This window comes from Schistocerca cancellata, chromosome 10, assembly GCF_023864275.1.
Source record: "Schistocerca cancellata isolate TAMUIC-IGC-003103 chromosome 10, iqSchCanc2.1, whole genome shotgun sequence".
In the NCBI taxonomy this organism is placed as follows: Eukaryota; Metazoa; Arthropoda; class Insecta; order Orthoptera; family Acrididae; genus Schistocerca; species Schistocerca cancellata.
In genome coordinates this window covers 199,107,570-199,124,486 of record NC_064635.1, presented here as the reverse complement: position 1 = coordinate 199,124,486, position 16,917 = coordinate 199,107,570, and the positions used below count along the sequence as shown (strand labels likewise).

The 16,917-nt window shown below is 43.5% G+C and overlaps 1 protein-coding gene across 1 annotated transcript in view; it reads right to left on the bottom strand.

Moving 5' to 3' along the window:
• LOC126106741 (sensory neuron membrane protein 1-like) overlaps positions 1–16,917 on the bottom strand; it is a 296,120-nt gene that overhangs the window by 91,003 nt on the left and 188,200 nt on the right. The window lies entirely within an intron of this gene.

Below are 16,917 nucleotides of genomic sequence, written 5' to 3'. Positions count from 1 at the left end.
TGAGAATGTGGGTTTCGCGGGAGGCGTGCCAGAGATAAATCCCTGCAGTCGCGTTATACTCTGTGTCCTTGGTGGCTCAGATGGATAGAGCGTCTGCCATGTAAGCAGGAAATCCCGGGTTCGAGTCCCGGTCGGAGCACACATTTTCATCTGTCCCCTTTGACGCATGTCAACGCCTGTAAGCAGCTAAGAGTGTTCATTTCATTGTAATTTCATTCTAACGAGCTGCATGGTCACCGATGATATCTGTTCTTTCGGACATGTCCGAAAGAACAGGTACCATCTTAGTAAATAGGTATACCAGGGGGATTATTCTGAACCATGTCCGCCTGTTTAAGTGTTTGGTACGTCGTCACTTTCTGTTTATGCACGAGAATGCCAGCCCCCAAACCACCTCTGAGGTGTCAGACACAATGGAAACTGAAGATATTGAACATATTAAATGGTCTGCACATTCACCGGATCTAAATCCTGTAGACCATGCCTGGGATGCTACTTCAATACGTGGTTCTCAGTGAACACCCCTCTCCGAACCGTGCAAGAAATGAAAACCACGTTGAGAGAGCACTGGGTCAGTATCCTCCAAGGACTCCAGAACAGCTTGGTAGCCAGCAAGAAAAACTTCAAATGTATGTGAATTTCTAAGGGACCAAACTGCTGAGGTCATCCGTCCATAGACTTACACACTACATAAAGTAACTTAAACTAACATGTGCTAAGATCCACACACACACACACACACACACACACACACACACACACACACACACGACCGAGGCAGGACTCGAACCTCCGGCGGGAGTGGCCGCGCAATCCGTAACATGGCGCCTCTAACCGCTCGGCCGTTCTGCGTGGCATATCCAGCATGAATCACAGATTCAAAATGCGCATTAGTGCCCGAAGAGGGCATATTTCTTACTAAGATTTCCGTTATCGACCTTTTCGTTGGGAGTCTGATCTGTGTCAGACATGAATGTTATTCATATCTGTTATCCTGATTTCCCATGTGGTGAAATCTGTACCATATTTCATTACAAATACACCATCTCTATTACGTATGTACTCTCTTTCATGTCGTCCATAATTACCTGTGATTATTCCTCTCGAACAATGTTTCTATTCCTTAGCAGTTTACAAGCAGTGTAAATTCGGTCAACAACTTTAGAAATATAGAACTTAAAATTCTTGTTTTTTCTGGTTGTCGTTACGTGGGCAACCGGCAACACCGACAGTGCTCTGGGTTAGCCATTTAGTAAAGTAGGTCTGCTTCTGACTGTAAAAATGTACTGCTGATCGTTGAACAAGGCTGTGGACACAGGTTTTACAGTGCGTATTACTGCTGGACGGCGAGAACGACGTGGAAAGCCATACCTAATATCGACTAGATACACTACTGGCCATTAAAATTGCTACACCACGAAGATGACGAGCTACAGATGCGAAATTTCACCGACAGGAAGAAGATGCTGTGATATGCAAATGATTAGCTTTTCAGAGCATTCACACAAGGTTGGCGCCGGTGGTGACACATACAACGTGCTGACAAGAGGAACGTTTCCAACTGATTTCTCATACACAAACAGCAGTTGACCGGCGTTGCCTGGTGAAACGTTGTTGTGATGCCTCGGGTAAGGAGGAGAAATGCGTACCATCACGTTTCCCACTTTGATAAAGGTCGGATTGTAGCCTATCGTGATTGCGGTTTATCGTATCGCGACATTGCTGATCGCGTTGGTCGAGATCCAGGGACTGTTAGCAGAATATGGAATCGGTGGGTTCAGGAGGGTAATACGGAACGCCGTGCTGGATCCCAACGGTCTCGTATCACTAGCAGTCGAGGTGACAGGCATCTTATCCGCATGGCTTTAACGGATCGTGCAGCCACGTCACGATCCCTGAATCAAGAGATGGGGACATTTGCAAGACAACAACCATCTGCAGAAACAGTTCGACGACTATCAGCTCGGAGACCATAGCTGCGGTTACCCTTGACGCTGCATCATAGACAGGAGCGCCTGCGATGGTGTACTCAACGACGAACCTGGGTGCACGAATGTCAAAACGTCATTTTTTTGGATGAATCCAGGTTCTGTTTACTGCATCATGATGGTCGCATCCGTGTTTGGTGACATCGCGGTGAACGCACATTGGAAGTGTGTATTCGTCATCGCCATACTGGCGTATAAGCCGGCGTGATGGTATGGGGTGCCATTGGTTAAACGTCTCGGTCACCTCTTGTTCGCATTGACGGCACTTTGAACAGTGAACGTTACATTTCGGGTGTGTTACGACCCGTGGCTCTACCCTTCATTCGATCCCTGCGAAACCCTACATTTCAGCATGATAATGCACGACCGCACGTTGAGGGTCCTGTACGGGCCTTTCTGGATACAGAAAATGTTCGTCTGCTACCCTGGCCAGCACATTCTCCGGATCTCTCACCAACTGAAAACGTCTGGTCAATGGTGGCCGAGCAACTGGCTCGTCACAATACGCCAGTCACTACTCTTGATGAACTGTGGTATCGTGTTGAAGCTGCATGGGCAGCTGTACCTGTACACGCCATCCTAGCTCTGTTTGACTCAATGCCCAGGCGTATCAAGGCCGTTATTACGGCCAGAGGTGATTGTTCTGGGTACTGATTTCTCAGGATCTATGCACCCAAAATTGCGTGAAAATGTAATCACTTGTCAGTTCTAGTATAATATATTTGTCCAATGAATACCCGTTTATCATCTGCATTTCTTCTTGGTGTAGCAATTTTAATGGCCAGTACTGTATTTGTGCACCAAGCATATCTGAGAACAGCACAGATAGTCCAGAAATCGATCATGTTACAGGCCGGCCGGGGTGGCCGAGCGTTTCTAGGCGCTTTAATCTGAAACCGCACGACCACTACAGTCGCAGGTTCAAATCCTGTCTCGGGCATAGATCTGTGTGATGTCCTTAGGTTAGTTAGGTTTAAGTAGTTCTAAGTTCTAGGGGACTGATGACCTCATAAGTTAAGTCCCATAGTGCTCAGATCCATTTGAACCATTTGATCATGTTACAATAAAAAGATAATTCATTTAGAGGCAGATGCTTCAGTTGTATCAATATATATTTAAGCCACGACCGGTTTAGAGATTTTAAGATCCCATCTTCAGGTGTGCGAAATTTTAGTATTTGGTAATACTTAAATGATCACAGTAGTGGTTGCCGTACGTACCGTGTGGCTGCCCGTTGGCGGGCAGATTCCGCCAACGTGCAACGACTGGAACTCTTGCACCGACTGCCCGACCACATGTTATTTGTTACTAAATACTACAATTTTTACACCTGACGATGAGTTTTTAAAATCTCAGTTTAAATAAATATTAGTACGACTGGAAGGGATCTCTCTAAATTAATTATCATGCATCTCAGCTGCCCTTCGTAGTAAATCTTCTATAATAAAAAGAAATGAAAACTCATTTTGCTGTACCATACACAGTATGAGTTTGAAGAAGTTTCATAATTTTTTATAGTTAGAGGCTCATTTATTCACCTCAATGTTCCTATGATATATTCGTGTTTTAACCATAGTTTATATACTGTAGAAATCTGCATCTACATCTACATGGCTACTTGAAATTCACACTTAAGTGCCTGGCGGAGGGTTCATCGAACCATTATCATACTTATCCACCATTCCACTCTCTAATGGCGCGTGGTTAAAAGGATCACCTAAATCTTTCCGTTCGAGTTCTTATTTCTCTTATTTTGTTATGATGATCATTTCTCCCTAAGTGGGTGGGTGTCAACAAAATATTTTCGCCTTCGGAAGAGAAAGTTGGAAAGTTGGTGATTGAAACTTCGTAAATAGATCTCGCCGCAAAGAAAACCGCCTTTGTTTCAGTGACTGCCACCCCAACTCGGGTATCATATCAGTGACACTCTCACCCCTATTGCGCGATAACACGAAACTGGCTGCTATTCTTTTCACTTTTTCGATGTCCTACGTCAATCCTACCTGGTAAGGATCCACACCGCGCAGTAATATTCCAGCAGAGGACGGACAAGTGTAATGTAGGCTGTCTCTTTAGTCACATCTTCCAACGTAAGTGTCCTGCCAACAAAGCGCAATCTCTGTTTCGCCTTCCCCACAATATTATCTGTGTGGTCTTTCCAATTTAAGTTGCTCGTAATTGCAATTCCTAGGTATTTAGTCGAATTGACAGCCCTTAGATTTGTGCGATTTATCGTATACCCAAAATTTATCGGATTTCTTTTAGTATCCATGTGGATGACCTCGTACTTTTCTTTGTTTAGTGCCAATTGTCAATTTTCGCACCATACAGAAATTCTCTCTAGATCATTTTGTAATTGGAATTGATCGTCTGATGATTTTACTAGACGGTAAATTACAGCGTCATCTGCAAACAATCTAAGGGGGTTGCTCAGATTATCACCTAGATCATTTACGTAAATCAGGAACAGCAGAGGGCCTATCACACTACCTTGCAGAACGCCAGATATCTCTTCTATTCTACTCGATGATTTACTGTCTGTCACTAGGAACTGTGACCTCTCTGAGAGGAAATCACGAATCCAGTCACACAACTGAGACGATAATCCATATGCACTCAATTTGATTAATAGTCGCTTGTGAGGAACGGTATCAAAAGCCTTCTCGAAATCTAGGAACATGGAATCGATCTGAGATCCCTTGTCGACAGCACTCATTACTTCATGGAAATAAAGAGCTAGCTGTGTTGTACAAGAACGATATTTTCTGAATCCGTGTTGGTTATGTATCAATAAGTCATTTTCTTCAAGGTGATTCATAATGTTCGAGTACAGTATATGCTTCAAAATCCTACTGCAAACTGGGGTCAGTGATATGGACCTGTAATTCAATGGGTTACTCCTGTTTCCGTTCTTGAATTATGGTGTGACCAGTGCTACTTTCCAGTCTTTAGGAACAGACCTTTCGTCAAATGAGCGGTTGTTTATGATTGCTAAGAAAGGCGCTATTGTGTCTACATACTCTGAGAGGAAGATGATTGGTATACCATCTGGACCGGAAGACTTGCCTTTCTTAAGTGATTTGAGTTGTTTCGCAACACCTAAGATATCTACTTTTTTGTCACTCATACTAACAGGTTCTGGTTTCGAATTCTGGAATATTTACTTCGTCTTCTTTCGTAAAGGAATTACGGAAAACTGTATTTAGTATCTACGCTTTAGTGCCACCATCATCGGTAACATTTCCATCGCTATCGCGCAGTGACGGTATTGACTGCTTTTTGCTACTGGTGTACTTTACATACGACCAGAATCTCTTCGGGTTTTCTACCATATTATGAGACAATACTACATCGTGGAAACTATTAAAAGCATCTCGCATTGAATTCTTCTGAATTTGGCGTGCTTAATCGTTGCTTCTGAAACAGTGTTCTGACGTGTTTTGTGTACCATGGTGGATCAGTCCCGTCTCTTATTAACATATGCGGTATGAATCTGTCTATTGCTGTCGATACTGTATCTTTGAATTTGAGCCATATCTGGTCTACACTTACATAATTACCTTGGAAGAAATGGATACTTTCTCTTAGGAATGCATGAAGCCAAATTTTATCTGCTGTTTTAAACATAGAAATAGAATAGGTTTTCAGAAATTACTGCAACCAGTCGCCTTTTATGTAGATGTATTTTATTTAACCATGACCGGTTTCGAGCTGCCTAGCAACTCATCATCAGATGGTATATACATTTAGTGCTTTTTTGTACCCATTGTGTGGGTGGTTGAGTATCTGTGGAGATAAATCTTTCTGCAGGTATATATATCTCTTTTAGGACGTATTTTTGAAACCATTGTGTCTTGTTTTTCACAATTACACAAGTTAAAACTTTCACTAGATGTATATTACTTTTATGAGGCACTGTTGGAAACATATATCTTGTTTTTCGTAAACATCGCTGAACACACTTAGCCACAGATACGAATACAGGATTTACACATTATAAACAAGCCAAAGATTGCAATATAACTACAGTATCAAAGATTTCAAGTTGACCAGAGGCATTATTAGTCATCGCACACACTGACAAGAGATTTGTCTTTATTACATAGAAAATAAATGTAAATTAGCTTAAACTATTAAAATATTTATTTATAAATTAACTGTGCAATTTTAACAGGTATATTAAACTAAATTTTTTACATAATATTTCAGTTACATTTAAGATTATTGGTATTGAGAGTATTATGACAGCTAATTTCTTGCTCCTTCCATTGGCTGATCTTGGCATGCGATGTCAGGGATGAGAGATTGATGGTTAACTTGAAATAATAAGTAATGCTGGTACTTGAAAGGGTGTGGAAAAGGAGTTGGCGGTGGGGGGGGGGGGGTGTATAGGAAAAAGGAGAGGGGGGGGACATTTTGTTTCTGAATGACTGTTTAGTTTTTTAAGTTCAAAGAATCCTTAAAATTCTGAAAGAAGGAGTTATTCGCCAATTCTGTCTGCTCATTTAAAATGGTATGTGGGGAATTATGTTTGTGGGTGAAAATCTCTAATTGTTCGAGAAGATCCATCTTGAATCCCTTGTCTACAGTGTGTAGGATTTGAAGGTTAGTTTTAATGTCTGTTATGGAATGTTTATTATCTGCTAGATGGGTAGCAAAAGTGGATCTATTTAATAGCCAGCTGGCTATTTAATAGCCAGCACACCCTACCAAAAATCTGGTATATATAAATTAAGATGTGACAGCTGCTCCTGCTACTACATAGGGCAAACAGGTAGAAATTTTGAGATCCGATACAAAGAGCACACTGATGCACTTCGCCTAAACAACTTAAATAGATCCACTTTTGCTACCCATCTAGCAGATAATAAACATTCCATAACAGACATTAAAACTAACCTTCAAATCCTACACACTGTAGACAAGGGATTCAAGATGGATCTTCTCGAACAATTAGAGATTTTCACCCACAAACATAATTCCCCACATACCATTTTAAATGAGCAGACAGAATTGGCGAATAACTCCTTCTTTCAGAATTTTAAGGATTCTTTGAACTTAAAAAACTAAACAGTCATTCAGAAACAAAATGTCCCCCCCCCCCTCTCCTTTTTCCTATACACCCCCCCCCCACCGCCAACTCCTTTTCCACACCCTTTCAAGTACCAGCATTACTTATTATTTCAAGTTAACCATCAATCTCTCATCCCTGACATCGCATGCCAAGATCAGCCAATGGAAGGAGCAAGAAATTAGCTGTCATAATACTCTCAATACCAATAATCTTAAATGTAACTGAAATATTATGTAAAAAATTTAGTTTAATATACCCGTTAAAATTGCACAGTTAATTTATAAATAAATATTTTAATAGTTTAAGCTAATTTACATTTATTTTCTATGTAATAAAGACAAATCTCTTGTCAGTGTGTGCGATGACTAATAATGCCTCTGGTCAACTTGAAATCTTTGATACTGTAGTTATATTGCAATCTTTGGCTTGTTTATAATGTGTAAATCCTGTATTCGTATCTGTGGCTAAGTGTGTTCAGCGATGTTTACGAAAAACAAGATATATGTTTCCAACAGTGCCTCATAAAAGTAATATACATCTAGTGAAAGTTTTAACTTGTGTAATTGTGAAAAACAAGACACAATGGTTTCAAAAATACGTCCTAAAAGAGATATATATACCTGCAGAAAGATTTATCTCCACAGATAGTCAACCACCCACACAATGGGTACAAAAAAGCACTAAATGTATATACCATCTGATGATGAGTTGCTAGGCAGCTCGAAACCGGTCATGGTTAAATAAAATACATCTACATAAAAGGCGACTGGTTGCAGTAATTTCTGAAAACCTTTTCACACCACAGTCGCAGTGTTCCACATCCACAATGGATAAAAGTCTTATAGAAATAGAATGCCTTGACAACAGTGGGAAAGCCAGTAAAATGCAATCAGAAAAACGTGCAACATGTGAAACAGCGTGACTCAACAACTCTCTCGTGAAGAAGTGATGTAGTGTTTTTGCTGACACTGTAGGATCCGCGCTGCACAGCGTCATTGTTTTGCATTTAATGAACCGATACAGGAACTGCACATCGGCCAACTCTATGTCAGTAAACCTGTCTGTACTGCTGTGCACCACCGTTAACGGGCGAGTAGCTCAGCTGGGTGAACATTCCTGAGCCACAACCGAGCACTACTGAATACAAACATATGAGCGAAGAGTGAAGTGGGAATAATCTATGTTTCAGGGCAAATAGTCCAGCAGCAATACAGGTGTGTGTGGCGGGTTGCCGAAGTGCCAGCGCTGCAGGCGGCACTACTTTGGGAATCACACGTAGGGTCCGAGGAGGTCGCCGATCCGCAATGACCAGATTTCGTTCAAGCGCCTGGCGAGTTGATTTGTTTCTTCGGAAGGGGAGGCCGATAAGTGTGTTTCACCCTTTCGGCCGGTCAGCGTTGACAGAATCGAGGAGCACGCCCTGAAATTTTTCTCAAGAACGATTTTACAGAAGGTATTCGGTAAACAAATTTCACTTTCGCTGTACTTATAGCTTTTATGTCAGGTTCATAATAATGTACCCATCATTTCCTTAATGGTCGTAGTTACTATCATATTTACGTGGAAATAAGACACTGCACGTAATTTGGGAAAGTTTGCAATGAAAGTTAGAGGTCGCTATGATTTTGCGTTTGGTGAATATTACATAATACGTTGTTGCGTATGAAATTTTAACATACTGAATATTTCCTTAGACTTGGGTAGAGGTCTCTATCTCTAAGCAAGTCGAGAAAACTGATTTGATGTAGCACACTCGTTTGCGATCGCGCCGCGCCAGCGATAAAGCCAGAGTGATTTATCCACAACATTCCTCATATTTCATAAAGGGTTTCAGATATCGAAATGAGATTTTGGCAAATGATAGAACGAGAAGAAGAGAGTACAACATAGATATTATGTAAAAAGTCATTATCTACCGTGTTATTCCAATAACTACAGAATTTTTCGATGAAAGTTTGTAATTGGTGAGGGCCATCGTTAGATGGTGAAACGAGAAATGCTATGGGTTTTGGAATAAGATAAGTGAAGACAATACACTTTTTTTTACACCGTGTATGTGCTTTTTCATAAGCTACTGACCTTACTTTTCCTCACTTCCTCACTTAATACACTTTACACTACTGCCCATTAAAATTGCTACACCAAGAAGAAATGCAGATGATTAAAGGGTATTCATTGGACAAATATATTATACTAGAACTGACATTCGATTACATTTTCACGCAATTTTGGTGCATAGATACTGAGAAATCAGTACGCACAACAACCACCTCTGGCCGTAATAACGGCCTTGACACGCCTGGGCATTGAGTCAAACAGAGCTTGGATGGCGTGTACAGGTACAGCTGCCGATGCAGCTTCAACACGATACCACAGTTCATCAAGAGTAGTGACTGGCGTATTGTGACGAGCCAGTTGCTCGCCCACCATTGACCAGACGTTTCCAATTGGTGAGAGATCCGGAGAATGTGCTGGCAATGGCAACAGTCAAACATTTTCTGTATCCAGAAAGGCCCGTACAGGATCTGCAACATGCGGTCGTGCATTATCCTGCTGAAATGTAGAGTCCGCAGGAATCGAATGAAGGGTAAAGTCACGGGTCGTAACACATCTGAAATGTAACGTCCACTGTTAAAAGCGCCGTCAACGCGAACAAGAGGTGGCCGAGACGTGTAACCAGTGGCATCCCATACCATCACACCAGGTGATACGCCAGTATGGCGATGACGAATACACGCTTCCAATGTGCGTTCACCGCGATGTCGTCAAACACGGATGCGACCATCATGATGCTGTAAAAAGAACCTGGATTCATCGGAAAAAAATGAAGTTTTGCCATTCTGCACCCACGTTCGTCGTTGAGTACACCATCGCAGGCACTCCTGTCTATGATGCAGCATCAAGGGTAACCGCAACCACGGTCTCCGAGCTGATAGTCCATGCTGCTGCAAACGTCGTCGAACTGTTCGTGCAGATGGTTGTTGTGTTGCTAACGTCCCCATCTGTTGACTCAGGGATCGAGACGTGGCTGCACGATCCGTTACAGCCATGCGGATAAGATTCCTGTCATCTCGACTACTAGCGATACGACGCTGTTGGGATCCAGCACGACATTCCTTATTACCCTCCTGAACCCACCGATTCCATATTCTGCTAACAGTCATTGGATCTCGCCCAATGCGAGTAGCAATGTCGTGATACGATAAACGCCAATCGCGATAGGCTACCATCCGACCTTTATCAAAGTCGGAAACGTGATGGCACGCATTTCTCCTCCTTACACGAGGCATTACAATAACGTTTCACCAGCAAAAGCCGGTCAACTGCTGTTTTTGTATGAGAAATCGGTTGGAAACTTTCCTCATGTCAGCACGTTGTAGGTGTCGCTACCGGCGCCAATCTTTTGTGAATGCTCTGAAAAACTAATCATTTGCATATCACAGTATCTTCTTCCTGTCGGCTAAATTTCGCGTCTGTAGCACGTCATCTTCGTGGTGTAGCAGTTTTAATGGCCAGTAGTGTAACACACAGCTGTTCAAAACTCTCCCGCAATTATGTCTGCACAACACGTTAGTGAGGTGAGGCAGTGTCAACTCCGCTGTGTTTCGCAAAAAAAAAGCAAGTTTCAACATGGCAGCCAGAGTAATGTGTGGGTTTTAGTCAAAATTCTCCAATCATGACGCTTCTCTGAAAGTTAAAAATGGTTAATAAGCCAAGAAAACAGAAATGGCTAAATTTTCGGGGGAATTGTTTTCTGATACTAACCAAAACAGAGGTGACAGTAGATCTTTGGAATGGTCACCATGCAAGTGTTGGCGTGGAGGGGCGCACTTAATACATACAAGATATGTGCGCGTAGCCACCCTACAGCCTGGATCTCGCATCTTCCGAGTTCCATGTATTTGGCCCAAAGAAAGATGCACTCCACATGAAGCAGCACGTGGACGACCGGGATGGTACAGATGCATCTACATCTACATACATACTCCGCAATCCACCATACGGTGCGTGGCGGAGGGTACCTCGTACCACAACTAGCATCTTCTCTCCCTGTTCCACTCCCAAACAGAACGAGGGAAAAATGCCTATATGCCTCTGTACGAGCCCTAATCTCTCTTATATTATCTTTGTGGTCTTTCCGCGAAATATAAGTTGGCGGCAGTAAAATTGTACTGCAGTGAGCCTCAAATGGTGGTTCTCTAAATTTCCTCAGTAGCGATTCGCGAAAAAAACGCCTCCTTTCCTCTAGAGACTCCCACTCGAGTTTCTGAAGCATTTACGTAACACTCGCGTGATGATGAAGCCTACCAGTAACAAATCTAGCAGCCCGCCTCTGAATTGCTTCCATGCCCTCCCTCAATCCGACCTGATAGGGATCCCAAACGCTCGAGCAGCACTCAAGAATAGGTCGTATTAGTGTTTTATAAGCTATCTCCTTTACAGATGAACCACGTCTTCCCAAAATTCTACCAATGAACCGAAGACGACTATCCGCCTTCCCCACAACTGCCATTACATACCTGTCCCACTTAATATCGCTCTGCAATGTTACGCCCAAATATTTAATCGACGTGACTGTGTCAAGCGCTACACTACTAATGGAGTATTCAAACATTACCGGATTCTTTTTCCTATTCACCTGCATTAATTTACATTTATCTATATTTAGAGTTAGCTGCCATTCTTTACACTAATCACAAATCCTGTCCAAGTCATCTTTTATCCTCCTACAGTCACTCAACGACGACACCTTCCCGTACACCACAGTATCATCAGCAAACAGCCGCACATTGCTATCCACCCTATCCAAAAGATCCTTTATGTAGATAGAAAACAACAGCGAACCTAACACACTTCCCTGGGGCACTCCACCTCCTGACAGACATACAACAATGAAACTTCCGGCAGTTACACATTAAACACACGCGTGTGCTGATATGCCAGCCCCAGGTCGCTCCAATACACCGTTGGAGAGAAATTACGAATTTTCCGGAAGTTTTTGAACAGACTGTAATGACCCCACAGAAAATATCCTCTCCCACGCACCAATTAATCATTTTCAATCAAACCATCCACATTCATTCACTTTGGAAAAGTTATCTGATCTGATTTTCTCGTAATATATGCGGCGACAGCTCGACGACGCCAAAGTATTTTCTAGTGCGTTTATTCTTTGAAATAACAGAGATGCATATATGCATTCTCCATGGTTGTTAGAGGGGTAACTAGGACAGCTTCTGGAGTACCTGTTGAGGGATTGACGTGTTTCTGAGAGATACATATTCTGCTTTTCTCCTCGCTAAAGGGAGCCAAGTAACATTTGTGCCGCTAGCGGTTTGTTTGAGGATAAAGAGACTGTAAAAGGAAAATAATTCAGGCGTGGAATCACCGGAGATCTGGATATGTAATGGAGATGGATTTAATACACAATTTCCTCCATAAATAAGGTTTGTGACTTTTTTGTTCTGGAGTGAATGAACGAATGAGTTTTTTCTGAATCATTTGATGATCACGTTGGCCCTGTAATTAGTGGGGAAGTTTCAGCTGTGTCGAAGAGAGCCTGCAATCACTGAGTCTGTGTTAAATCGTCCAAAAAGGCTTCGTACACATCTGTAATTCGCAATCTTTCGTAAAAGAAACAAATTGTCCAAACGATTGATTCTCCCGACTGACTGCAGTGTATAACAGTAATAATAAATGTAAAGATCTCTTACAGCAAGCCAGCCGCTGATTACCAAGACGAAGGACTCCACCAAAGATCCTATTTGGCTGATTTCACGTAATGAAATATTATATTAAAAACTGTACATAGATAACGGAGAGAAAGAGAGAGAGCGAATGAAAATAGAGATAATACTAATAATCCTCCATTAGTCTAATTTTCCGCCTCTCTTATCACGGATCAGCCAAGAGGCCTTACTTTACTGTATAGATTTATGTGTGAAGGTGAAGGGATTTTAAAGGCAACAGATACACGTCTATACAGACAAGACATTACACAGACATAGCGGCTAGCTGCATTCATAATCTATTCTTAGATAAAGAGACGGCAACTTATTATCCGAACATTTAAAAATGTTAAAAGACCTCGTATTGGAAGAATCTGTCCTCAGTCAGGTCATCCCCACACTCGCTGACAATGGTGAACCAGGACAGTGCCAACGCACCGTTCGTCACTGGAGGCAACGCGACGCCATTCATCAGCAGTCCATGTTTCCCTGTCATGGCATCGCTCCAAACGCGGCCGTTTGTGCTGTGACGTTCACAGCAGCCTACGGACGGGGCTGCATTTCTCTAGTCCACCTATGGACAATCTGGGATCAATGATGTGGGGTTATTATGTGGTGTGACTAGGGCCTCCCGTCGGGTAGACCGTTCGCCGGGTGCAAGTCTTTCGATTTGACGCCACTTTGGCGACCTGCGCGTCGATGGGGATGAAATGATGATGATTGGGACAACACAACACCCAGTCCCTGAGCGGAGAAAAATCTCCGACCCAACCGGGAATCGAACCCGAGCCCTTAGCATTGACATTCCGTCGCCTGAGCATTCAGCTACCGGGGGCGGACAATGATGTGGGGTAACACAGAATGCTACAGGGAAACAATTACTTGTTCCCGGATGGGACGTGCAGACGTAAAGGAACTATCATATACTTGGTGTACAGCATTCATCATCACTTTGGTGATTAGACGTGGCCAACCAGAACCTTGGTGACGATATGCCTGAACTCACGTTCCCATACTATGTAACATCTGGCCACTGTCACACCTGAATGTCCGAAAAATTTTGATATTGAACGACTCGGCAAGCCGTCCAAATACAGACCCACGATAAAGTCCCATTTAAAGTCTTTAAAGTGCTAATAACGCTGTCAGACACGAATACGCACCATCTCCGTGTTCTTCACACTGTTTTGACTCAACATCTGATGCTGTTCACGATCCCCACATACCCGTGGCTCTACCCTTCATTCGATCCCTGCGATACCCTGCATTTCAGCAGGATAATGCACGACTGCATGTTGCAGGTCCTGTACGGGCCTTTCTGGATACAGAAAATGTTCTACTGCTGCCCTGGTCAGCACATTCTCCATATCTCTCACAAATTGAAAACGTCTGGTCAATGGTGGCCGAGCAACTGGCTCGTCACAATACGCCAGTCACTACTCTTGATGAACTATGGTATCGTGTTTAAGCTGGATGCACAGCTGTACTTGTACACGCCATCCAAGCTGTGACTCAATGCCCAGGAGTATCAATGCCGTTTGAGGACTGAAGACCACAACAACAATTACGGCCAGAGGTGGTTGTTCTGGGTACTGATTTCTCAGGATCTATGCACCCAAATTGCGTGAAAATTTAATCACATGTCAGTTCTAGTACGATATATTTGTCCAACGAATACCCTTTAATCATCTGCATTTTTTCTTGGTGTAGCAATGACCAGTAGTGTAGCATTCGAATTTTAAAGGACTGCAAGGCACGCAGCCCCACGTGGTTTCACAGTGGCTCCCGGACTGCATAGAAGGCTTCCTTTCCTAGCCACCAGAACGTTGCGTAGCGCAGCCGTCCGCACATCGGCGGCGCGTTTGCAATAGTGCCAAGATCACAGAAACAGGACCATGGACGAGTGGCGTCAAGTGTTCATCTCGGATGAGAACGTATTCAGTCTGGAACAAATAATGAACTCAGGAAAACGATCGAACGTGATGCTTTCGTGGTTAGCATGTTATGGTGTTACAGAAGACATACTGTTGCATGGACGTATTAACCTGCATATCTTTGAACACAGCACACTCACCGGCCAACATTACTGTGTGTCATACTACACCACTGGCCGGAAAGTAGCAGCTGCCGAACAAAGAAATTACCATCTGGCGCATAGGACACCTTTGACCCCACAACACAAACGGGTGCGTTTCGAGTGGTGCTGTGAATGTGAACCATGGAGGCTGATGAATGGCGTCGCATAACGTTCAGCGTGAACTGCTGATCTGCCCTACTGCACATGACTATTGTTGACGACTATGGCGGCATCCTAGGTAGATTTCTCATTCCAATGGTTCAAATGGCTCTAAGCACTATGGGGCTTAACATCTGAGGTCATCAGTCCCCTAGGCTTAGAACTACGTAAACCTAACTAACCAAAGGACGTCACACACATCCATGCCCGAGGCAGGATTCAAACCTGCGACCGTAGCAGCCAGGTGGTTGCGGACTGAAGCGCCTAGAATCGCTCGGCCACCGTGGCCGGCAGCGTTCTCATTCTTGAAATGTTTTGGAGAGGCGTGGTAAGCCATGAGGTGTGGTTTCAGGTTATAGTTGTTAGTGATTGTCTGCACAATATGAGTTCATGTACACCCTACGTCCTCATGTGTTACCTCTCAAGTGGCAGTATCGTGGCGCCATCTTTTTTACAGGACAGTGCTCGTCCGCCCATGGCACGTTACTCTATGAAATGTCTGCTTGATGCTGAGGTATTCCCATGGCCAGCATGATCCCCAGATCTGTCTCGAATGAAACATGCGCTGGACTAGCTCATGCAGTAACTCCATCTAGATGCCAGTACCCGGGATGTAAACAGTAACTGCCCAAGCAATTTCCTTGTGTTACTATTAGATTTCGTTCCGTTAAGAGAATTATGTGCATTTCCATCTACAGGAAAGTCCTGAAAGCAGTCAAAAATTTGGTCCAGTATTTGGTGCAGTTATGGAGCTGTGGTGTAGGGGTAAGGATTTGGTTGGATAAGAAGAAGAGGCAGGATGGTAGGACATCTCTCAGGGAATAACTTCCATGGTACTCGAGGGAGCTGCAGAGAGTAAAAATTGTAGAAGAAGGCAGATTAGGATACATCCAGCAAATAATTGAGGACGTAGGTTTCAAGGGCTACTCAGAGATGAAAAGATTGTCACAGGAGAGGATTCGTGGTTGGCGGCATCCAACAAGTCAGAGACAAGAAATAATTTTATATCAATATGGTGTCCAAAAGAACAGACACCAATGGTGATCTAGCAGCTCTCGAAGAATGAAACTACAGTGAAATCGAATCTTTGTAGCCACTTACAGGTGTTTATAAATATCAACGTGGACAGTTGAAAATGTGTCCCCCCACCGGCACTCGAACCCAGGACCTCCTGCTTACGTGGCAGACGCTTTGTCGGACTGAGCCTTCGAGGACACAGAGGATACTGCGACTGCAGGGACTTATCTCTCATTTCCAACTTATTGTCCACACACTACATTGGTAGTGTCCCTGCCCATGGGGCACAGGTTTTGTTGGGTTGGCAGAAGAGCCAACACCGTGTTACTAGAGGAGGCCGAAAGGCACGCGTTTTAGCTCACGCAGGCTGGCGTGAGGAGGGAAGAACTATACTGACGCGAGGTGTGGAACATGACAAGGAATTAGAATTCAGAAAGCGGACGTAATTACTTTGATACTTAACTTCAATCCATTAATGATGAACGTCGCTCTTGACGTTACATGAGTCACAATATTTTCTGTGCAGAAGACATAGTAACTGAATATGGCGCCTTGCTAGGTCGTAGCAAATGACGTAGCTGAAGGCTATGCTAAACTGTCGCCTCTGCAAAAAAATGGTTCAAATGGCTCTGAACACTATGGGACTCAACATCTTAGGTCATAAGTCCCCTAGAACTTAGAACTACTTAAACCTAACTAACCTAAGGACATCACACACACCCATGCCCGAGGCAGGATTCGAACCTGCGACAGTAGCAGTTCCGCGGTTCCGCACTGCAGCGCCAGAACCGCTAGACCACCGCGGCCTCGCCTCTGCAAATGAGAGCGTATGTAGTCAGTGAACCATCGCTAGCCAAGTCGGCTGTACAACTG